At 46.5% G+C, this 25106-nt stretch overlaps 1 long non-coding RNA gene across 3 annotated transcripts in view; it reads left to right on the top strand.

Annotated features, from left to right (window-relative positions):
* Nucleotides 1–6064, top strand: part of LOC134935248 (uncharacterized) — a 297771-nt gene extending 291707 nt beyond the window's left edge. For all 3 annotated transcript variants that reach the window (XR_010180011.1, XR_010180009.1, XR_010180010.1), the window contains 2 exons: nt 1253–1368; nt 5439–6064. This is a non-coding gene — a long non-coding RNA (uncharacterized LOC134935248). The remainder of the gene's footprint in view (nt 1–1252; nt 1369–5438) is intronic.
* The last annotated feature ends 19042 nt before the right edge of the window (nt 6065–25106 follow it).

The following is a 25106-nucleotide window of genomic DNA, read 5'->3' as shown; positions in this document are numbered from 1 at the left end:
AGCGATGTTGAAGAAATGAATGAGGATTTAAGATTCAGTGTAACTCTGGAAGTAAGGAAGGCGTTCCACTTGGAGATATCATGTAATACAGGAAACACAGGAGGTGTCCCCCTAAGAGAAACACTGTAACTCAGAGAATGTCCCACTGAGTGATACACTGTAACGCTGGTAGCACAGTGAATGTTCCACTGAGTGATACACTGTAACGCTGGTAGCACAGTGAATGTTCCACTGAGTGATACACTGTAACGCTGGTACACAGTGAATGTTCCACTGAGTGATACACTGTAACGCTGGTAGCACAGTGATTGTTCCACTGAGTGATACACTGTAACGCTGGTAGCACAGTGATTGTTCCACTGAGTGATACTCTGCAAACGCTGGAAGCACAAGGAATGTTCCACTGAGTGATACTCTGCAAACGCTGGAAGCACAAGGAATGTCCCACTGAGAGATACTCTGCAAACGCTGGTACACAGGAAACGTTCAGTTAGAGAACTCACTGAACGCTGCTAGCACTGGTGATCATAGAAGAGACGATACTCAGGCGCCGGAGCTCTGCACGGCGTCTTCCTTTGAACTCTCTCCCAATTGGCGGAAGGGGCCGATGACGTCACTCGCCCACCACGCTCCCGTGAATGCCAGGCGCAACGGCGGCGCCCACACCCCGGGAACCTGCCGGAGGCAGCGCCAGCGAGACGCAACAACCCGGCGCCCACCGGGGGCGGCGACCGCCGAGAGACCCAGCGCACCCGGAGCGGTAAGCGCGGCAGCCGCAGTGCCGCGAGTGTGACAGTAGTGCCCTAGTTCACTTTATTTTGACAGTGCACATTATGCCATACTATACTGCCTCCAACACATATTGTGCCACATTATAGTGCCCCCCTGTTCATATTATACCATATTACAATAAGCAGGTGCAGAGGCATATCTAGATATATTGCAGGCCCCAAGGCAAAAGTTTGCAAGGGTCCCTATGTACCACACAATGGTATATAACACATATAACTGTGACAAGGAAGGGGGGCCCCCTCTCAGCTCTGGGCCCCATAGCAGCTGCACTGCCTGCACCCATGGTAGCTATGCCTTTACCCTAATCCCTAACCTTCCCTCTATTGTCTAACCCTCCTGTCCGCAGCCTAATCCTAATTAGGGTTCACATTAGGAATGTTGACCAAATGGCTACATCCTAAAATATAGAGTTAATTGTTTAATAAAGGAAGTATTTTGAAAAAATATTTTTTTCTGACAGATGAAAAGTGAAGGTCACTGAAGGGATGTGCATTGCTAAAGTTCATATGAGGTGATACGAATGCATCTGGCAACAGCAATTAGTATGACCTGGAGAGGAGGATAGGCACATAAATGGTATGTCAGTGCTTTAAACCTGCAGTTGCTGTTATGTTCTTTATTTATGCTCTCCTAGATGTGTAGTTAAACACTACTACAGAGAATATGCTTCTTCACATAGCCCTGTTTTTGAAAGGGTAAATTTTGTTTCAGTCATTTTGCTGGTCTCTTGGCCAGATATTCTTCAGTCGGCCTCTGCATGGACAAACCTATGTTACAAGCTGCTCTGCTAATGCAGTAAACTGAATGCTGTGAATGCAGTGTGTTGCATGGACAGGAGTGTGATATGTAGGGTTGACCAGACTTAGGCTGACAGTGTCTAGGTCGACCACTATTGGTCGACAGTAAGTAGGTCGACATGGTTTCTAGGTCAACAGGGACTCTAGGTCGACATGACAGAAGGTCAACATGAGTTTTTTAAATTTCTATTGGTGATGTTTTCTCCGTACAGTGACTGGGATCCCCAATTGCTTTGGTCAAGGTGCCCCGCTGCGCTCGGCACAGGTTACCCTTCCCAATTGTAGTCCACGTGGATCGTAAAGTATGAAAAAGTTCAAAAAAAATGAAAAATAAATGTGAAAAACGCATGTCGACCTTTTGTCATGCCGACCAATAACATGTCGACCTAGAGTCCCTGTCAACATAGAAACCATGTCAACCTACTTACTGTCGACCAATAGTGGTCAACCTAGACATTGTCGACCTAAGTGTGGTCGACCTAGAGGGTGTGGTTCATGAGGTCAACATGCATTAGGTCGACATACATTAGGTCGACCACTGAAGGTCAACATGGCCATTAGGTCGACATGGCCATTAGGTTGACATGGAGAAAGGTCGACATGAGTTTTTTTTACTGTTTTTGGTGTCGTTTTCTTCGTAAAGTGACGGGGAACCCCAATTAGTGCCCCGCATCCCTCGCAAGGTGCCTTGCTCAGCACAGGTTACCATTCCCAATTGTATTCCACGTGGATCGTTAAGTATGAAAAAGGTGAAAAAAATTGTGAAAAACGCATGTCGACCTTTTTGCATGTCGACCTAGTGACCATGTCAACGTAATGCATGTCGACCTTCAATGGTATGTCGACCGCCTCCCGACCAAGAGACAGGATCCTCATGGACAGACCTATTTTACAAGCTGTTCACTGTACCTTGTACAGTCCTGGCACACAGATATATCTGGGACTTCTGCTGATTACCAGTGGAGTCACGATTCCTTGTGAGCACAGCTGTTTCTTCTCTCCGAGCCTAGGTAAGAAAAAACAGCTGCAGGATATGAAAACATTTAGGTTACTCTTTTCTGTTTTCCACACAACAAAAATACTAAGACTCAGCATAGAAAAGTCAAGACCATAGGAAGTACTGCAGTACATCAATTCCGAAAGCAGATATTTCATGTATTTATTGTATTTAAGTATTACCCTATTTCACTAAGGTTTGCCTGTGTGCATTTGCCATTCTGACCCCTTCTGTATTTTCCCCCTGTCATTCCACCACCACCCCTCCCCTACATACTTTCTCTGCAGTTGCACTTGTAATAGATTTCATTATTAGCATCTCTATTGCTAATTACCATCCACAGCTATTCGTTAAGCTGTCAGATTCTTAGCTGGAGGATAGCGTACAACCCTGTCAGAAAGAGCTTAACCACTTCACTGCGCTACGATTGCTTTTTTTCAACTAACATTTGTTCAGAACAGTATTGTATAACCCGTTACTTGCAAGAATTATCTGTGCAAAAATGTCTCAGTGAGTGACTACATTTATATGATTAATGTTTTTTGTATAGTACAGTACGTGACATGTATGAGAGTGCAGATAGTATTAAAGGCTTTATGAAACGTGCAGTTAACTAGGACCAGTGTTAATTTTGTCGATGAAAATTTTGATAAAGTATTCAGCTAGACGGGCTGAACTGCCATTTTAGATACACGTCTGGTAGCCCCCAAGTTCATTTTTGACAGTGAGCTGCTCCCCTGTAGTGTGTCGGTCGTCCCTCACGCACCTTCGTAGCCGATGTTCACCTCACATCAATGGCACGTGGTGCTCCGCAATTTCCACGTCGGTTATTCGCAATGGTGCCATTTGTCCAGTCACAATACACCTTCACCACAACAGCATGCAAACAGTTCACAAACTGCGCTGTTTCAGAAATACCACCACCCTTGGCACAAAAATCGATAATCATCCCTTTTTGCAACTCAGATAATTCACCCTTTTACCCATCACAACAAAGAGTGATATATGTGCAGACGGCTTATTGCATACCTTATGTACCCATCAAGCCAGCGCACATTTGATGACACGTGACGTACTTCATGGGATACGCGCTGCGTGCTGACATCAAATGTAGGAGGTGGTCACAATAATGTGACTACACCATGTAAATCAAAGGGACTAAGGAGGCAAAAACTACATTTAAACTACTTGTCAAAATTTAAACTGGAAGTAGGGTTTTAGTTTTAGATTTGTAAAGAACAATTATGTGTTCTAGGTAATTTGCAGAAAATAAATACCTTTGGGGAGGAAATAGGATTGTGTGTTACACTTGTTTGTTCTAACAAAATTATAGCATTCATTTGTATATGATATATGGGAGTACTATGGTAAGTCAGACTCAGTATGTAACACATTCTCAGCCGACTAAGCCTAGATTACTTCACACATACACTAGTTAAAGGTATCCAAACTTTCTCAAGGGAATCTTAGAGAAATGTTCTTCAGCAAAATTCATTACAGTATCATTAAACTGTCTGCAAAAGTTTTGACTAAAACATTGACTAAAATTAAACTAAATTGAAAATCCTTGTCAAAATTAACACTGCCAAGGACATACAATAGCTCATCATTCTTTGTGTGTTTGGCAGCACGGTACCCTGAAAAAGGGGATATATCTGTTTTTGCAGGCTTGTTGCTCCATCTGAGAATGCACACGGTGGAAAGCAGGAACAGAAAAGTGCAATGCTAGACCACATAGGATGGTTTGGGCAAGGGGTCCACGGATGCTGCTCTAGCATCCTAGTCCTTCATCCTGCTCTCACAAAGCATAGTGAGGATCCCCTCTGAACATATATGTCTGGCATGGGCAGCCCCATCCCCGGATGCTGAAGTGGGGGCTGTACTAACATTGCCAGGCCCCTTTCACTGTCAGGCCCTGGTCACTTCAAATGCCCTGACTATTACCTTGTTAGGATGACATCACAATTCATTTAACTTTTCTCTTAAACTAAAGCAATAGCTAACTGTAATGCAACCACATAGCATACTAAAAACCAGTTGGCAAGCAATCACAAGAAAAAGCCATACTGCTCCCAACTGTCAGTCTGCTGCTGGTGGTTCATAAAATACTCTTTAGTTAATTAGTGTGGTCAACACTGTCAAAACGCTACTTAGGCACCTTAAAAGTAATGTTTTGACAAGTAGAGCAAATGCCGGTCCGGTCGTTTGCTGTAATTAATGGAAGAGAAGTTCGGGAGCCAAATGCATCAATCTGTCAGCTGATAGTGAACATGGCTATTTTTAGAGCAGGCAGTTGGAAGTTCAATAGAAATATGATACATTTTATGTTTTACAGACCTTGGTCATGGATAGTAAGCACCAAAATGGACCTGCTATACCTGGTTAAAATACAGTGGGTACTGTTTCTAGCGGAATCAGTATGATATCCCGGCTGTGGGGAACCCCTATGGTCAGGAGGCCGATGCCGAGATCGCGACAGCTGGGATACCGGTGGCGAGCTCAGCGTGTCCCCTCGCAGGCTCGCTGTACTCACCTCGCTTCGGGCCCGGTGGCGACCTTTCCACAGGGTTATATTCCCCCTCAGGTGGTGGTGTGGACCACCACCCAAGTTAGGATTCCAGCCAGCGGTCGGAATTCTGACCGCCGGTATTTCACCGGGTGTCGGGATTCCGCCAGTCAGAATTCCGACCGCTGTATCCTGACAGCTGGGATCCCGACAGCCAGCCTCCCGTTTCTATCAATATGATGGGTATTCCTGTGTATAAACTATTCTGTGTTGCTGGTTATAATGCTTTGACCAATGTTGAAAGAAAATGTTATTTGCATTTCATCACTGATCTTTATGTTTCCAGACAACCCAACATTACAGACAAAATAAAAATGGAGCTAACTGGATGTACAGAACTATCATTGGCAAATACATTGGTGACTGATTACCTGTCTCATAATATGCCTTTAGTCTACAAACTCATATATTGTTCATTGGTTTCTCTGAAGGTACCCAAATTCCTATTGCTTTTGGGAGAGAAGCCACAGCATTTGTCCTACTATCACTCTGGAACATGCTGCAGAATTCATTGAAATTGAGTACTACTGTTAATATTACCCTCTATCAAACAGGGATGTCCCCAGGTTTGTGTGTAAAGAATGAAAGAGATAGAGGACATTGTGTTGCCATATCCCATAACCTACATTATGGGAAAAAGATTCAGTAGTGCAATGTAGTACCGATGCACTCAGTGACATCATTGCACATGGACAAAATGACATCACTATTGTGCCGCCTTATCCCCAGCATTACTGATTACTGGTGGTGCAAAGTATTTTTTTTTTTCTTTGCATCACTTCACTGTCTTACTGGACCCCTAATGTAGGTTTTACTTGTACTATTGTACACTTGCATTGAATGCCTATCTGTAATTAAATGTTTACATTTATTGTTATAGACTTAAGGCAGAATTTGATCAATAGTGTCTGCTCTGCTTGGATAAATAAAATATATGATTGATTGATAAAGTGTCATGCAGGTATCTACTAAGAAGAATGTGTTGAATTGTTTACTGATGGGTTCTGCTATTTATAATATATGCATAGTCCATTAAGGCTAAATAAAAAGAGGGCACTGCTGGGTATGATTTGATGGGTACTACATTGCACAGTGTGGTCTGTGCTGCTGCATATAATGTGTTGAAGGGGGCACCTCTCCTCCATTGTCCCATATTCCACAATCCCCAAAGTCAATGTGCCCTGGACTTGCTGCTCCCTGTTGTGGATAGTCTTTCTGCAACCAGGTTGGTAAGGCAGTGATCCCTGGTGGACCTGGTGTTACGGGGGCAGATGTATTAAGCCTGGAAAAGTGATAAAGCAGTGATAAGTGGAAGGTGATAACGCACCAGCCAATCACCTCCTGTCGACTTAAATATTGGAACTGATTGGCTGGTGCGTTATCATCTTGTACTAATCACTGCTTTATCACTTCTTTATCACATCCCCAGGCTTAATACATCTGCCCCTCAGAGACTAGCCCTCTACTATGAGAGGGCAGGGAGGAGCCCAGGCCGTCGACACTGACTGTGCGCCTGCTGGCCACAAAGAACGAAGTTGTGCTACACAGTGCACAGACCCAGCAGCAGGTGCTGTTTCTGACTTGTGTATTTGACTACTGTGTTTATCTTCAGTAAATAATAAACAGCATCATGGGATGTGGGTGGGAAAAGCCCAGAAGAAGGCACTCACTTTCAAAATTAGGGGAAATGTTTAAGGCCTGCCTGCAGTATTTATTGTTATTATTATGCACATCCATTTAGAACTGTAGAAGATATGCTGAAAAATATTGATTTATATTATATATGTTTTAATCTGGACAATGAGGCTAGTTTAGAGATGTACGCACACCGATGGTCTACATACATCTCCGATGTTTAGTGACCTGTTCTACACATGTGCACATCAGGTCCTGCATTGTCAGATGCAGTGCCCCCTAAGCTGAGGCGGAGAGGAAAATGCAGCTGCTGAACGATCTGTGTCCATGACTGAGTCAGGCCCAGGATAGATACAAGGGGGTAAATTTACTAAGATGGGAGTTCTATTTAAGATGGGATGTTGCCCATAGCAACCAATCACATTCTACTTCTCATTTATCTAGCACCTTCTTGAAGATAATACCTGGAATCTGATTGGTTGCTATGGGCAACATCACATCTTAAATAGAACTCCCATCTTAGTAAATTTACCCCCAGGTGTGGCTATTAAATAATGAGACTGTACTTGTAAAAAATAAACCATACTGTGTGAGTTAAAAGGGAGTGGGGGAACACTGACATTGGACTATCCCAAAACAGTTTTGCAAGTTTCACCCCTGTCGTACGGGTATGGTATAATAGATAGACAGTGTCTAGTTAGACAGTCAATATATAGACACCATATGTTAGACAGTCAAAAGGTCAACAGGGTCAAAAGGTCGACAGGGTCAAAAGGTCGACATGAAACCGGTAGACAACTTTTTTTTTTTTTTTTTTTCATTTATGGGGTTTGTGTGGATAGTTTTGTCATCTGGGATCCCCAATTGTAGAAAGGAATCTGCTCACCATGCTTCGGGCTCGGTGGCTTGCTGCGCTTGCCACAAGGTTTATAACCAACTCTATGCCGACATGGATAAAGACGGTATGAAAAAGTCCAAAAACATGTAAAATTGAAAAAAAAAAAACACTGTCCACCTTTTTTATGTTGACCATTTTGATGTCGACCTTCTGACCCTGTCGACCTTTTGACCCTGTCGGTCTAAAGTCTGTCTAATATATGGTGTCTACCTATTGACTGTCTAACTAGACACTGTATATCTATCATACGGATACCATTTTGGCAGACTGGGTACCAGAAAGCGCAACAAGGAATAAACATTACTAAAAAAATGTTCTTGAAACTTTGCGGAAAATAATCAGAAGAAAGAGGCCAGAGTTGTGGGAAAATGGTTTAATTCTCCATCAGGACAACACTCCAGCCCACACAGCTCTCTTTGTGAAGCAGTTTTAGGCTGAGAAACAGATCGCAGTGCTAGAACACCCTCCATACTCGCCAGACCTAGCACCGTGTGATTTCTTTATTTTCCCTTAACTCAGAGGGTGTGTGTGCTGTGGCTCACTGGGGTGCCTCGGGACACTTGCAGGGGTGCCCTGGGCAGTGGCAAACGCAGGATTTCTAGAGGGGGGTTTCCAAATGCAATCCACAATCTACCACTTTGCAGAACATTGGTGCAAGTGCGGGAGTCTGGGAGAGCAGTAGAGGAACCTAGTAACAGGGCCGAAACTAGGATTTTCGTCACCCGGGGCAAGGCAATAGTTTGCGCCCCCCCAAAAAACCCAAAAACAAACAACAGCAAAACAAACTCTGTCAGACTAAAATATCAGATTACCAGGAAATTTGAAAAAGGTGATACTATTGAACAATATTCCCCTATGTGCCTCAAATGCCCTACAGTATGCGTCACTTGCCCTGCTAGCGTGTTCAACTACATGCACCACTGTGTGTCCCCATACATTGCACTATATCATAACACTTCGTCACTGCACTACATTCCCCTATCTACTGCACTACATCACTATACTACATCCCCTACATGCTGAACTACATCACTACACTACATGCCCATATGCACTGCACTACATACACTTTATACTCCACTACATCACTACACTACATCCCCTTATATGCTACACTACGTCAGTGCACTACATGCCCCTATATACTGCAATACATTACTACACTACATGCCGTATATGGTACACTACATCACTACATTACATCCCCATATAAGCTACACCAAATCCCTCCATCTGGGAGGCAAAGCGGAGCTTGATCCTGCTAACTGAGAGCACAGTGCGCTTCTATAGCTTGTACAGTGCACTGCATGCTAGTCGCAGCACTACGTGGCAAAGAAGAGAGTTTAAGACAGTAGCCGGCATAGAAGAGATCCCAGGTACTGGAGCTCACCCGCACTGCGTTGGAACCTGCTGTGGGCAGACAGGTGGGTCAGAGACATTGCCAAGGGTGCTGTCTGCTGCCACACTGGAGCAGCACAGCACTGCCGGAAAAAACAAACAAACCCAAAAACCCTGTTCCTCTGTAACTTCTTGGCGCCCCCTCAAATACTGCACCCGGGGCGCATGCCTCCTTAGGATTTTGCCCATGCTGCACCCCTTCAGTGGAACGCACTCCCCCGCTCCATTAGACTCTCCCCGACCTTGCAAAGCTTCAAACGGGCACTAAAAACCCACCTATTCATCAAAGCATACCCTCCCGATGCATAACCCAGTGCTGAAGCCGCGCCCCCACCCCCCTGCCTCATGCCGTGAACACCTCAGCTTTGCTTGCATACTGCCATCTGGCTACCTCCCACTTGCCTGCACCTCTTCTGTCTGTCGCCCCTCCACTAGATTGTTAGCTCTTCAGAGCAGGGCCCTCTTTCCTCTTGTTATCTAAGCCCTCGTCTCGACACATTTCACTCGCAGCTCTCCCCTACTCAATGACCATCTTTATCCTGCTAGTAAAGGCTCATCTCCATCTATGGCCACCAGCCTCTAGTACAGGGGTGGGCAATTATTTCAGCTGAAGGGCCACTTAAAACTTTCCAATGAGTATTCGAGGGCCGCCATAGGCATGTGCCAAAAATATAGGGGTGTGGCTTCATGGGGAAGGAGCGTAGCCACAAAACAATACAGATTCATATTAGGCTGTACAACAGCCTCTATTATTCAAATTACTCTGCACAGTAGGTAGAGGTCCCTTTTACACATTACGGCAGGTAGAGCCCCCTTTTACACATTACGGCAGACAGAGCCCCCTTTTACACATTACGGCAGGCAGAGTCCCTCCTTTTACATATTACGGCAGACAGAGCCCCCTTTTACACACAACTTTGAGAGGAGGGGGGTAATCGGGCATTACAGACATGGCTCTCTGTCCGCTTTGGTGGGGGTGGACTTTAAGTTGTGGCAGGAAGGAGTGGGGGCGGGTGTGGGGCATTACAGCCCACAGGTCACTATAAGCTTTTGGGGTGGGTTGGATTTTAAGATGCTGCGCTGGCAGTGAGAGGGGGAGTGGGCTCGGGCATAACGGCTCAACCTCACAGTAAACTCCTGCGGCTGCGGGGGGATCTGGCGTTACAGCCTGTGGGTCACATGCTCAAGATCAGGAGGACGGCTTTAAATTGCAGCAGCGACATGGAGATGGGAAGGGGGGTCGGGCATTACAGCCCGCGGCTCACCATTAACTCCGGCGGCAGCAGGGGGATCGGGCAGTATTGCCCGCGGCTCACACTCCATCAGGGGTAGGGAGTGGTCACTGGTCAGGCTGCACTGTAAACTGCGCGCCTGTTGTTGGGACGCTCAGTGTAACCTGAGGGGGTGGTGTCTGGGCTCTGGCGGCAGAGTGGGTGGGATCGGGCATTCTCTATCCACCCCCCCTCCCCTGAACTTATATGGCAGTCTCTATGCCGCCCCCCCCCTCCCCTGGACCCATATAGCAGCTTTTAAACAACATACTCCCTCCCTCCCTGGACACAGGTTGCTGTTTACTCCCCCTACTCGGGACCCCAGCCCCCCTCAACAGGCAGCGCCAGCTATGAATTTACCAACCTTTGAGTTGTTGTTTTTTTTAAGGACAGATCAGCTCCCGCTGCCCAGATGATCCGCTGCCCGCTGGAGAGCTCAGCTCCCGCTACACGCTGCCCGCATGAGAGATCCGCTGTCCACTGTACTGATCCACACTCTTCTTGATGTGGATCCGCCCCCCGCACCGCCCAGCGCCTGAGACGTCGGAAAGGAAATCCCGGTCAGCAGCCCCTGTGACATGACCGGGATTTCCTCAGCGGCGCCGCGTCTCTCGGAGCTGCTGTAGCGCAATGAGAAGCGGCTCAGCCAGTCGGGCCGCTTGTCATTGCGCACTGGTGGGGGACAGCGGGCCAGGCAGGATCAATTTGCGGGCCGCGTCCGGCCCGCGGGCCGCATGTTGCCCACCCCTACTCTAGTAGTACGATGATCACTCTATCAATACTTACATCTTAGCTGTATTATGTCTTGAGAACGTGTGGTGCTCTGTTACCTGTACTCTATTTCTGTTATTGATTTACTGTAATGCTATGTTTTGTCTCCCTGTACTGTCCTTTGTACGGCGCTGCGAAACACATGTGGTGCCTTATAAATAAAATGTAATAATAATAATAATAATAATAATAACTGCATGTTGTAGTGGCAGCTCTGGTAATCCTATTTATATGTCATTGATAATTTGAGCCACTTGCCAAGAGGAGGGGGGGGGGGTTTCCAGGCAACCGGAAACCCCCCCTGCGTTTGCCTATGCTGGGTTGGTGGTCCAGGACCAATTCAAATTATTCATGGTCAATATAATAGGCAAAACCAGTGCTGGTGGCTGCCAGTCATAAATTATGTGGCCAAACAGAAGCAAATCTTGTCCCTCACCACACAACTGACCCTAAGGATGACATATAAACGCGATCTACTTAATGTAATATTTCTTTCTAAATATCTCAATAAGAAATTTTTGGCCTAGGGGTGCCGTGAAAAAATTCTGATATTCTAGGGTGCCGTGAAGCAAAAAAGTTTGGAAACAATTGCCTTAAGTCAAATCTGTACTCAAGGGAACCCGTTTTGCATCCGTTACGGAGATAAAGAAAACGAGGGAGCTGTGAGACAGCTGACAGATGATGACCTACAGCACAGTTTTGACCAATGGAAAATAAGAATGCAGTGATGTGTGGCTGCAGAAGGGGAGTACATAGAAGGGGAACAGAGTTAAAATGTACTTAATATAATTAAACGTAAATTATAGCATAAATCTTGTTATTTAATAGCCACACCGTGTGTGTGTGTGTGTGTGTGTGTGTGTGTGTGTGTATATATATATATATATATATAGAGAGAGAGAGCGTGTATCCATTTTTCTGCGCTAGTATACAATTGTAGCAGCACCTTAAAGATAGTCCCCTGCTAGTAGTGACTGGATATAGATATAGAACTCATCATCTTTCCCCCACCCAGAGTAACACCCCCTACCAATATCTCTATAATGGTTGACAACACCATCATCTCCCCCGTTCCCCAACTCTGCTGCTTGGGCGTCACTCTTGACTCCTCCCTCTCCAAGCTCTGGCACAATCCTGTCGGTTCCAGCTGCGCAACATTGCTTGCATCAGGCCATTTCTCTCCCAGAGTGCAACTAAAACTTATCAACCACTCACTGGTCATCTCACGACTCGACTACTGCAATGTTCTCCTCACTAGCCTCGCTTGCTCCCATCTTGATTCCCTCCAATCTATCCTGAACTCCACAGCTAGACTTATCTTCCTCTCCCGCTGATCCACTTCTGCCACTCACCTTCGACAAAATCTACACTGGCTCCCATTCCCCTACAGAATCCTCTTCAAACTCCTCACCCTCACATATAAGGCCATCTCTAATTCCACTGCTTCCTTCTTCTCCAACCTCCTCTCCCTTCATACTCCCTCTCGCCCCCTATGGTTAGCCAATGACCGTCACCTCTTCACTGCCCTGGCCACTGCTTCCCATGCTCGAGTTCAAGACTATTCCCGTGCTGCACCCCTTCAGTGGAATTCTCTCCCCTGCTCCATTAGACTCTCCCCGACCTTGCAAAGCTTCAAACGGGCATTAAAAACCCACCTATTCATCAATGCATACCCTCCCGATGCATAACCTAGTCCTGAGGCTGCTCCTCCATCCCCCTGCTACATGCCTTGAACATCTCGGCTTTGCTTACATACTGCCATCAGGCTACGTCCTGCTTGCTTGCACCTCATGTCATCTGTCTATTTCCCCTTCCCACTCGATTGTTAGCTCTTCAGAGCAGGGCCCTCTTTCCTCTTGTTGTCAAAGCCCTCTTCTCGACACACTTCACTCGCAGCTGTCTCCTACTCAGCGACCATCTTTACCCGCTTTTTTCTCCTGCTGGTCAAGGCTCATCTCCCTCTTTTGAAATTACCCTTTGGTTATATAGTCACTCTAATATTAAAAATGTATACTATTGACACTTAGTTAGCCAGCTAAAACATTTATTATTGTTATACAGACAGAGGTGTATCATAATTTCACATGGATTACAATACAATAATTTTGCATGGACAATAGTAACATATAAACCTGCCCAAATATGGAGGGTTTGCTGTTAATTGTCACCTCATCCTTGCGGGTGTGAGCTCGTAGGTGATTTTCCCCCACAAGTGATGAATGTAAGGATATGGTGCGCTCTGTACCTGTCTCCTTCTGTGTACCAGTCTGTGGGGGCATCCCCTAGTGTTAGACCTCTAGTGCCAGGAGTCACTCGGAGGTGGAGTTAAATTATGTAAGTTCCTGTTCCTCCATCTCAGAGAGAGTAAGGAGAATTTGACTCACACAGAGACTGAGAGACAGAGTCCTGGTGTACAAGTGTGCAAAGCTGAGACTGGGAGCAGATCTCAGCTACAGAGACTCACAGTGTTCCAGTGCATGCATCATCTTCTCTACAGTGGGAGTCAGACTGCAGGGCTGTGCAGTCCTCCATGCTTCACCACCACCAACACCACAGACATCTCCTGATAAGTACTGCTACCTAAAGCTGTTACCTTGTGTGATATATGGGCACCTGATTACCGCTATCAGTGTTACATCTGAGTCACCTGTGTTCACTAAATAAACCTGTATTACTGTTTAAGTCACTAAGTGTGTGGACTGATGTCACTGCACCAGATAGCCCAGAACACTCTGCCAACAGGTTATGGGTTCAGTCCCGCGTCCAGTCCCATGCCCAGACCCGCGTGTACTTGAAGATTTACCCCCTGAGTGCTGTTGAATAATCACAGTTTAAAGTCACATTTTATACAAGTGCAGAAAGAATGTATAGCACAGGACACAGCATGAACTTTGCTAAGCTGAAAGGTTCAGAGAACTATGCCACATGGAAGTTTGCCATGGAGATGCAGCGGGAAAAGTTGTGGAAGGTTGATATAAACCCAGGAGCAGGTCCAAATTCAGATGATGTAGACAGAGCCATTGGAGCAATAGGTTTAGCTGTGGTGCAGTATGTCTATTCAGTAGTCAGTGGGAAAGTGTGAGCTAAGTACATGTCGACAGCCCTGCAAAATGCATATGAAGATAAAAGTCTAATGAGAAGGATAAGTTTAAGACGCATGCTATATGGAACGAAACTGAGTGCCTGCAAGGACATGAATGATTACATTGATAAGTTATTGTCGATAGCTCAGCAGTTGGCATCTGTGGGGGCACAGGTGGACGAGGAAGAAGTTGCAATGGCTATGTTACAGAATCTGACCCCAGAATTATATTTTTTGGTGGTTGCATTAGAGTCAAATTACATTAAACTGACAATGGAGATTGTGAGAGCCAAGTTGCTGCAGTTCCAAGAGCGTATTCCTGTCGAAACCATAGCTGAGGGTTCTGCCTTGATCTCAAAGGCACAAAGTCCAGAAAGCACAAATTCAAGTGTTTTGTATGTCACTAGATAGGACATAAAGCTTCAGATTGTAGAATGAGAAATTCCAGTTGTGCGCAGAAGCAGCATGACAAGCCAAACAAGTCAGCACTGAATGTAGCAGACAGTCACAGGAAGGATTGCTGGTACACGGACACGGGGGCCACTAGACATTTCAGTTGCAATAAGCATTGGTTCAATTCTTTAAAACCGTGTGTTCCCACTACAGTTACAGGGATTGGAAATAATGCCCTTACTGCATTACAAGCTGGGACAATCACAGTACATTTAAGAATTGGAGGTGAGATAGTTGTTACAGATATCCAAGATGTGTTGTACGTGCCTGATTTAGGAAGTAATCTCATTGCTATCAGCATCCTAGAGAAAAAAGGCTACAAAGTCCAATTTCAGAAGGGCAAGTGTATAGTGCAGAATAAAAGAGGGACTGTTATTGCTTCAGCAACTCGATGTAACCAACTATATGTCCTGGACACTGAGGAGTGTACTACAATGATGGCTACTGATGAAAAACAGTCAATGGAGCTGTGGCACAAACGCTTGGGTCATCTGGGTTATGACAATGTCCAGAAACTGCTAGATGGAATGGTAACAGGGATCACTGTGAGCAACGTTGCTAGACCCATGTGTGAGACTTGCATAAAAGGCAAGCAAACTCGCAACCCATTTACACAGTCAGTTAATAGAGCAGAGACACCGTTAGCTCTAGTGCACAGAGACGTGTGTGGTCCAATGGAGGAAGAATCAATCAGTGGCTACAGGTATTTCATGACTCTCTTTGATGACGCCACAAGAATAACACACGTGTACTTTCTTAAGGAGAAAAGTGAAGTTGTCAACAATATTGTGGAGTACAAAAATCTGGTGGAGAATCATACAGGACTGAAACTAAAGATCCTTAGATCCGACAACAGTGGACAGTATGATAACAAAGTCTTTCCTTAGAAAACATGGCATAAAGCATCAGCTAACAATTGCCTACGCACTGGAACAGAATGGCATGGGTGAGCGGGCAAACCGCACAATTGTTGAGAGGGCACGGACTATGTTAAGTGATGCTGGCCTGGAGAAGAAGTTTTGGGCAGAAGCAGTATCTACTGCAGTATACCTATAGAATCGTGCACCTACATTGGCAGTCAAAGGTAAAATGCCGCTGGAGGCATGGTCCAGGAAAAAGCCAATTATCAGTCATCTTCGTGTCTACAGGAGCAAAGCTTTTGCCCATATACCAAAGGAGAAAAGGAGAAAGCTAGATCCAAAATCCATAGAATGTATAATGCTTGGGTACTGCGGTGAAAGCAAAGGATACAGACTTTGGGATGTTACAAGTAAATGTCTTCATAAATCCAGAGATGTGGTATTCTATGAGACAGCATCACAAACTGGAGCAGTGGAGCAACAACAAAATGTATTATTGGATGTATAGGCAGCAGAAAGCGTGTCTGAATCTGAGAGTCTCAAAGCAGACAACAAATCACAGAACAGAAAGAAATACAGTGAGGAGTATGCAAACATAGCTTACTGTGAACCTCAAAACATACAGGAAGCAAAGTCAAGCAGCGATTGGACAGAGTGGAATTTATACAGAACTGTCAGCACTAAATGATAACAGTACATGGACTATGGTTGATAGGCCAAGCGACCGTAAAACGATTAAGAACAAGTGGGTTTTCTGCAAGAAGTTAAAAGCCGGGACAGTAGCTTGTTACAAAGCCCGCCTTGTTGCCAAGAGATATACCTAGAAGTATAGAATTGATTACGGAGAGATCTACTCACCAGTCGCAAGGTATAGCACCTTAAGGGTAGTGATTACTGTTGCTACACTACATGATTTCCTGTTATATCAACTAGACTTTGATTCCGCATTCCTTAATGGAGAATTGATTGAGAACCTGGACATATTCCAAACTGGGAAAGTTTGTCTCTTAAAGAAGTCGCTATACAGCCTCAAGCAAAGTGGTCGTTGCTGGTATGTAAAGTTGGATGCAGCGTTACTAGAAATGACCTGGTGCAGAAGAGGTTTCCTCTCAGGAAGGATCCATTCCATATACACAGGATTGAAATGCTTTGTCTAAGATCACTATTGTTGAGCCTGAGTGGTTAACTTCTATCAAAGGAATAATCTCTCAGATCTCTACTAGGGTAGATAATTCTGAAACAGAAACTCAGGTATTAAAAACGGCTGTTTGGTCAGGCTCTGTCCCTATTCCGGCAATATCCCCTAGCATGTTCCCACAGAAACGTGCAATTGCCCAAATAATGCAAGATGACACAGATACCGATTCTGATACTGCAGACAGTGATGGGGATGTGCTGAGGGGGGCGGCATCCCTTGCTAAGGGGGTGCAGCTCATGATTGAGTCTATTAGAGATGTGTTAAACATAAATGACACAACACCTGAGCAGGTTGAGGAGGCTTACTTCACTGACAATAAGAAAGCCTCGCTAAACTTCCCTGCATCTAAAGAATTAAACGCTATATTTGAAAAATCCTGGAAAAACCCGGAGAAAAAAATCCAGATCCCAAAAAGGGTTCTGGTTGCTTTTCCCTTCCCTGAGGAAGATAGGAAAAAATGGGAAAACCCACCCATTGTTGATGCATCTGTCTCCAGACTGTCTAAAAAGGTGGTTTTACCTGTACCAGGATCTACCGCGTTAAAAAGAATCGGCTGATCGTAAGATTGACACTACGCGGGGCGTGGCTTGGTCAGCAAGAGGAGAGGACGTCTTGGCTGAGAGCTCCTGCTAAAAAGCTATATTTAGTGCCCGTTTACTGTGCCGTTGGGACTCTCCACCACCCCCATTAGCCCTAGGGGTTACCCCTCATTGTCACTGACTGGGGGACTGTGGCTGCGGAGCCGGGGGACCCTTTTAAGGGTCTCTGCGGGTTGTGGCCTTCCCCCCATTGTAAAGCAGGGGACTGTAGTGGCACTCTCTCCCCCGGACCGGACGCCGCGGTGTCCCTTCATCCTGTGGACTCCCAAAACGCCGGCCCCTGAGACGCGCTGGGAAGAGGCGCCCGGGGCTGCCTCCTCAGTGGACCAGTGGCAGCTACGTGAGGATCGCGGGCCTAGCGGCGGCTCCGAGCGACCGACGGATTCCCTCCCTGCAGGCTTCCCCCGAGTGCCCGGGAGACCATTACCGCAGCACCTCTGCCCCAGACTCCGTGCACGGCTGTGCACAGCTCGCTGGGCGGCGCGGGGGGACGGAGCGGCTCCCTACTTACCCGGACAGCGGCGGCTCCCTCTTAGTCTCTGAGGCCTCCGTCCGGACCTAAAGCCGGGACCTCGGGTTGGAGGTCTCCCCGGGGACGGGCTCTGAAGCCGGGACTGGACCGGAGGCTGCTGTTGTCTCTCTGGCCGCCGGGACTTTTTCACAAGTCTTCTCCCTCCTGCCTTGGGCCATCGGGCACGGCCTGGAACGGGTGGGCTCCCTCTCTGCCCCCTGCAGCCGCATCTGTTCTCTGTGCTGGCCCCAGCCTATGCTCCTACAGGCGGCCATCTTGGGGCACACAAAACTGTAAGTAGCTGCGGCTGTCCCACACTGGGACCCCGCTCTAGAGCCCTCATCCTCCTGCGGTGCCTCCTGCCTACCTCTTACCCTGCTGGGGTGCCAGTGCGCTATCTCCCCTGTGACCCTTTCTGACCGCACACGTTGCCTGCGGCCTTCCCCAGCTGCAGTAACACTTGCCTGCGGCACCTACCACCGGGGGATACAGTGTTGGGGGGCTCTGCAGACCTCAAGATCTGCGCTCAGTAGCGCATAAGTCCCTTAATCGGGTCCTGCCGCGTTGCGACTGGTCACTGGCTGGACCATGACCAGACGAGCGTGCCCCTCCCCTTTTCTCCCACCTGGCTGCCGGGATGGATACTAATGGGATCTACCTACCTCGCTTGGCAATCCTGATGATGCCGCACACTTGATTACTACTTATTTCACCCGCTACAACATGAGGATCATATGATCTCTGCTTTATACTAAATCATTCCGCGACCAGGAGGTGATCAGGTTCTCACGCCTCATAATACTCATAAAATCTCGGGAAGCTGATCCCAACCTGTCCCGTGACTGTGTCAACAGCTTAATTGAGCCGACAATAATACTGGACATCTTTCAGCTTTTATCATTGCGCCATGTCACAAAAGAACCGCAAAACACCTGCTCAAGCTAAGCCTAGTATTCTCTGAGCATGGGAGAAAGCAGGAGCTACGCCACGGGGTTCCCCCTCTGTGGATCCCCAGTCGGATGCCGATGACGATCCTTCATCAAAATCAGGTCTTACGACCCAAGATGTAGTGGCAATCGTCACTAAGACTATCCAAACGGAAATGAGATCGATCCTGACTGAATTCAGAACTGAACTAGCTGATCTCGGCACCCGCACGGATTCCCTGGAACGTAAAGTCGATGAAGTCTGCCAGTACCAGGTGGTGGTCGAACAGGAGTTAGCGGAGATCCGGGCGGAAATAGCCCAGCAAGAGGATCACTTAGAAGATTTGGACAACCGGAATCGCCGGAACAATGTTCGGATCCGTAACATTCCGGAGAGCGTCGCTATGGAGAGCCTCCCGACTTTTCTGGAGGGCCTTCTGCAAACCATGATTCCGGAGGTACCGAAAGACTTCCTCCTACTCGATAGAGCGCATCGAGCCTTGCGCCCGCGCCCACCACCGACCCAACCCCCAAGAGATGTCATTTTGCGATTTCACTTTTACAAAACGAAAGAGAGATTTATGATGGCGGCCCGGGATCATCAAACGGTTCTCTACTCTGGAGCCCAATTGCAGATCTTCCAGGACTTGGCTTAGAAAACGCAAGGACCTGACCGTCATCACTAAAGTCCTTCGAGATAACTCCATCAAGTATAAATGGGGGCTCCCGTTCCAGCTGCATGTCACGAAAGATGGCTCTCACCACTCGATAAAAACGCCCTCCCAGGGATATGATTTCCTCAAAACCTTGGGCTTATTTGAGTCTCTTCCTGATGAGATCCGAAAGCAACTACCTGTCACCTCCCCTAAGAGGCCTGGGGCTCCTGCCCCCGAATGGTCTACTAAATGAGCGAGCGGACTTCCTTCATCGGATCAGCAATAATACTGGTTATTGTTTATAGTCTCCTCCCACATTTGCTGCATAGCGACTTACTGATATATTATTTTACATGTTGGGCCTCTGTGGTTTGGCGAGTTCAGTACTTTAAGTTGCCTTATCTGTTTATTGCAAGGCGCTGCATGGCGCCTCTGTCCTGGGGATGATTGATCGCGCCCTCTGGGATGGACGGGCTCTCGGCCTGCTCAGACCCGGAGGACGGCGTGCCCCCCCGGACCCGGTTTGCCTATTTCTAGGGTACGGTTATTTTGCTACTAAATATTTTCTTGATCTAATTAATATGTTACGTTAGTTTCTCATATCTCAGTTTATACAATGTTATTTACCGTATCTGTTTTTGGCGGCTAGAATGATTAGACGCAGCTTGAGCCTCCTGCTTCTCGGTTCATAGTGGTCCCTCTTATCTTTGCTGGTTTCGTGCCTTGAAATGGTAAGGCTAATCTGCTTCTAGATTCAGGGGGGCCACTCGGATACCGACTATAGAGGTGACAATTATAGGTACTATGGTGGTCATTTGCTGCCACCGATCTTTCTATACAATGTTGTACACTACATTGATAATGTACCTTAGGATGCCTTGGTTGATTTCATGTAAATGAGCACTGTTATTGTTAATATGAATGATGATAAAGGTTTCTTCTTCTTTCTACCTACCTTTACTTACTCCCTGATCTGAACCCCCCCGCTCCCCCCCTGTTCTGTCCTGGTCTGCGGAATGTTTCTCCTGGTTCTTATACCCTCCCATGTGTTCCTCATCCTCCTTGTTATGTGTTATTACAGACACGACCCCACACCCCGAAGGGGCTGCCCGCTCGGCGCCCGCCCCTTCCTTTCTAGACCCAACCCGTTTTTAGGAAAGGGTCTAGCCCTACAGTTCGTACTTACGATCTCCTTTACCTGTTTCTACTTTCTTTATTTTCCCTCTTTCACACCCCCTGGCCGGCCATGTCCAGAGCTACCTTTTCTATTGAGCTATGCTGACTTTCAACCCCCATGACTCTGAAAGTTCTATCCATTAACGTCAATGGCCTTAACTCCCCAACCAAGCGATCCATGGCGTTTCAGTTTTTTGCCAGACAAAAGGTGGATATCATATTCTTACAGGAAACCCATTTTAAGACCCCTCACCCCTCCTTAAGTTCCAAACGCTATCCTCATGCCTTCTATTCTACAATGTCTGCTAAACGCAGAGGCACTGCCATATTGGTTCATCGTGATCTCCCCTTAGTTGTTCAGGACACAATTCAGGATGACCATGGCAGATTTGTGATTCTCTCCGGCTCCCTTAATCAAACTCCCATTACTTTGGCATCGGTTTATGCTCCAAACATGCAGCAGGGTTCCTTCTTTAGGACGTTCTCGGACCACCTTTCTAAATTCTCAAATCCCTGGGTTATTGTGGCCGGTGATTGTAACGCTACAATGGATCCCCATGTTGATAGATCCCGCCCGGGTGTTGAGCCCTCTCCTCATGCCAAATTGTCTAAACTCCTCCAGACCTGTGTCACTGCACATAATTTATATGACTCCTGGAAAACGCTCTACCCCTCCGCTAAGGGCTATACACACTTCTCCCCACAACACGATATATACACTCGTATTGACTACATTTTTGTAGATAGGGACTCCACCCAATCCCTGTTGGGAGCCCAGGTGATCCCGACCACCTGGTCTGATCACTATGCGATTCTCCTTGATCTTGCCTGCTCCCATAAACCTCCGACATTCCGCAAATGGCGCCTTAATGAGTCCCTATTCCTTAAGCCTGATAATGTGACCCGAATTGAGGACGCGATTCATCACTTCTTAAATGATAGCGTCTCCCCTGACATATCGCCGACAATACTATGGGAAGCACACAAAGCGACCTTGCGGGGGCTCCTGATTAGCCTTACGTCGACACAAAGGAAGATTGAGTCTAAGCGGATCACGGACCTAGAGACTGAATTAACGGCCCTGACACTCCGTCATCAGCGATTCCCCAAACGTAAATTATATTTAAAAATACTTGCCCTGAAAGGGCAATTATCCCAAATACTCACAAAGAAAACGATCAAGTCACTGTTGTGGATCCGCCAAAAATTCTATGAAAAGTCGGATAAGGCAGATACATTACTAGCCCGGCGATTACGTGAGAAACGTACGCTCAATCGTATTCTGGCCTTGCGATGTCCTGACGGATCCGCAACAAGTGACCCTAAAATGATGGCTTCCCTTTTCCAGGAATATTATGCTTCTCTTTATAACCTTCCCTCAGAGGCCGCTACTGACCCACATTATACCGCAACTACCCAACATTACCTTTCCTCTTGTCAATTACCGCAATTATCCACAGAGGACCTTAAGTTACTCAATGATCCCATCACACACGAGGAAATTCTTATCACAATCGGCCAGCTCCGTCGCTCCTCCGCACCGGGTCCGGACGGATATACTGCCATATATTATAAGAAATTCTCCCAAGCCCTTCTCCCTATGTTACATTCACTTTTTAACTCGCTGATGGAGGGGAGCTCGCTTGATGCAGCGACCACCAGAGCCAATATTATAGTTATTGCCAAACCTGATCGGGATCCTATGGAACTAAAAAACTATAGACCCATTTCGTTATTAAACACGGATTTAAAGTTATTTGCTAAAATCCTGGCAAATCGACTCGCCCCCCATCTCCCTACACTGATACACCCAGATCAAGTAGGCTTCATTCCCAATCGCCAGGCTGCTGATAATACTAGGCGCCTTATAGATCTTATTCACCTCTCCCATCGGGATGCTACCCCAACGTTGGTGGTGGCACTTGACGCGGAGAAGGCCTTTGATAGAGTAGCATGGCCCTTCATACAACAAGCCCTTCAGGCAGTAGGTATTCAAGGCCCATTTTATAATGCCGTCACCTCGCTATATATTAACCCTTCAGCGTCAATCCTGGTTAATGGCCTCACCTCCCCGCCTTTGTCTATCAAAAATGGCACCCGACAGGGATGCCCACTTTCCCCATTACTCTTTGCCCTAGTGATGGAGCCACTGGCGGCGAAAATCCGTCTGAACCCCAATATTTCGGGTATTCGGGTGGACAACCATGAATATAAAATCGCATTATATGCAGATGATGTCATTCTCACATTGACCGACCCACACATATCCTTACAACAGCTCTTTCAGGAGATCCACGCATATAGCTCCATTTCAAATTACAAACTTAATGCAAACAAAACAGAGATTCTGGACCTACATATCCCCCCACAGGATCTCAGTATTTTACGTTCTTCCTATGCCTTTAAATGGCAAACTACAAAACTTAAATACTTAGGCATTTACCTAACCAAATCTTATTCATCGCTATATGCTGCTAACTTCCCACGGTTGATATCTCAATTTAAAACAGATCTTGCTACTTGGAATAAATTCTTTATCTCCTGGTTTGGTCGCATAGCAGCAGTCAAAATGAACTTACTGCCACGGATATTGTACCTGTGGCAAACCCTGCCTATTCACATCCCAGTCAAAATATTAAAGAACCTACAGCGAGATATATCTAACTTTATTTGGGCTGGGAAGAAACCCAGGGTTAAGATACGGCTGCTGCAACAACACCGCTCGGAAGGCGGTCTTGGCGTTCCAGACCTTACTCGTTACTATCGAGCCACACACCTGGCCTCTTGTGTCCTTTGGCACTCACCTCCGGCACAGAGAACGTGGACCTGCATTGAGGCACAATCTCTTCGTATGTTCTCACCCTCAACCTTACTATGGTGCCCAGCCCGTTCTAGACCTGTCTCTAGTCTTCTCTTGCCAATGGTGCGCTTTTCCTTGTCAATATGGGATTTCTGCACTCGCTTCTATCAACTTCGTTCCCACAATCCCTACCTAACTCCTCTATGGAACAATCCGCACTTCCCACCGGGTAATGCCCACTCTGCATTTCATCATTGGACATCACACAATATTCTCTTCCTTCAAGACATTGCCCCTCTTTCCTCATTCCCATCTTTTGAAAATTTACAATCCCGCTACTTGCTCCCTCACTCGGTATTTTACCAATTTCTACAAATTAGACACTTCTACGGAACATTCCCTAAACCCACCCACCCCATCATAGCTACCCCTCTGGAAATATGGTGTTGCGGCTCCCGCTCAACGAAGGGACTCCTTTCACGCATTTACCGAGTGTTACTATCACACAATATCCCCCCCAAGGAGAGTCACGAGCTGGCATGGGAGAGGGAGGTAGGAGAGACCTTAACTATAGAGGAATGGGAGGATATTAGACAGGAAATTGCCAAAAGCTCTATTTCAGTTCGTATAGCCGAAAACTCATATAAATTGTATTATCGCTGGTATCTGGTCCCGACTAGATTACATTCTATCTATCCAACGTGCTCGGACGAGTGCTGGAGATTGTGTGGTTGCAGGGGGACCCTGTTGCATGTTTGGTGGTCTTGTCCAAAAATTAGCCAGTATTGGGGACAAATTCATAAATTGGTTTTAGAAGTTACGCACTTAACCATGCCGGACTCACCCTTTTACTCACTGCTCTCCCGCCCCATCCCTGACACCTCGCACCACCAACGAGCCCTAATTAAACACATTCTGAACACAGCCAAATGCCTAATAGCATCTAATTGGAAATCTGTGGCCCCTCCCACCATGGCCGCTACTATTAACGCAATTTGGTACACATATAAGTTAGAACGAATCACGGCTTCTCTCCGAGACTCCCCTACCTCCTTTATTGAGACATGGACACCATGGACCTTGCATTTTAACGCTGAACCACCATTGACAACCATTTAACATCTAATACTTAGTGTTTCATTTTATATGTTTGACTTTGAATATTTGAGACATCAATCAGACCTTATTTACACCTGAATCTGGTTTCTATAGGTGGCTCGGACTGGCCGACCCTTCTTCTCTCTTCCTCCCTCCCCCCCCCCACCCCCCTCTCCCTCTTCATGCTCTTTCTCTCTTTCACCCCCTCTACTAACTTTAAAGAATAGTTGTAGCAACTTGGTAATTCGGCTATTTGGAGGCAAGCGTCACAGCTACTTATTGATATGTCTATTGTGTGCCCCTCCATCCTGATTATTATTTCTCACTAGTTCCTTATATGCCTTCTATTGTTACAACGATGTATCTATCTGTTTATATGCTTATATAACCAATAAAACGTTATTTCAAAAAAAAAAAAAAAAAGATTGACACTACGCTCAAATCCATTTACACTGCTTCAGGAGTGGCGTTAAGGCCAGGGCCGGCGCCACCATTAGGCAGCTTTAGGCAGCTGCCTATGGGCGGCAACACTTGAAAGGCGGCGCTGAGTGCAGCAAAAAAAAAAAGGAAGTAACTGCTCTGCGCTCGCCATTTGGGATGTCAGGCAACCGCTTCCGCTACC

The sequence above is a fragment of the Pseudophryne corroboree genome, chromosome 6 (genome assembly GCF_028390025.1).
Source record: "Pseudophryne corroboree isolate aPseCor3 chromosome 6, aPseCor3.hap2, whole genome shotgun sequence".
Classification (NCBI taxonomy): Eukaryota; Metazoa; Chordata; class Amphibia; order Anura; family Myobatrachidae; genus Pseudophryne; species Pseudophryne corroboree.
This window is presented reverse-complemented; position numbering and strand designations above follow the sequence as displayed.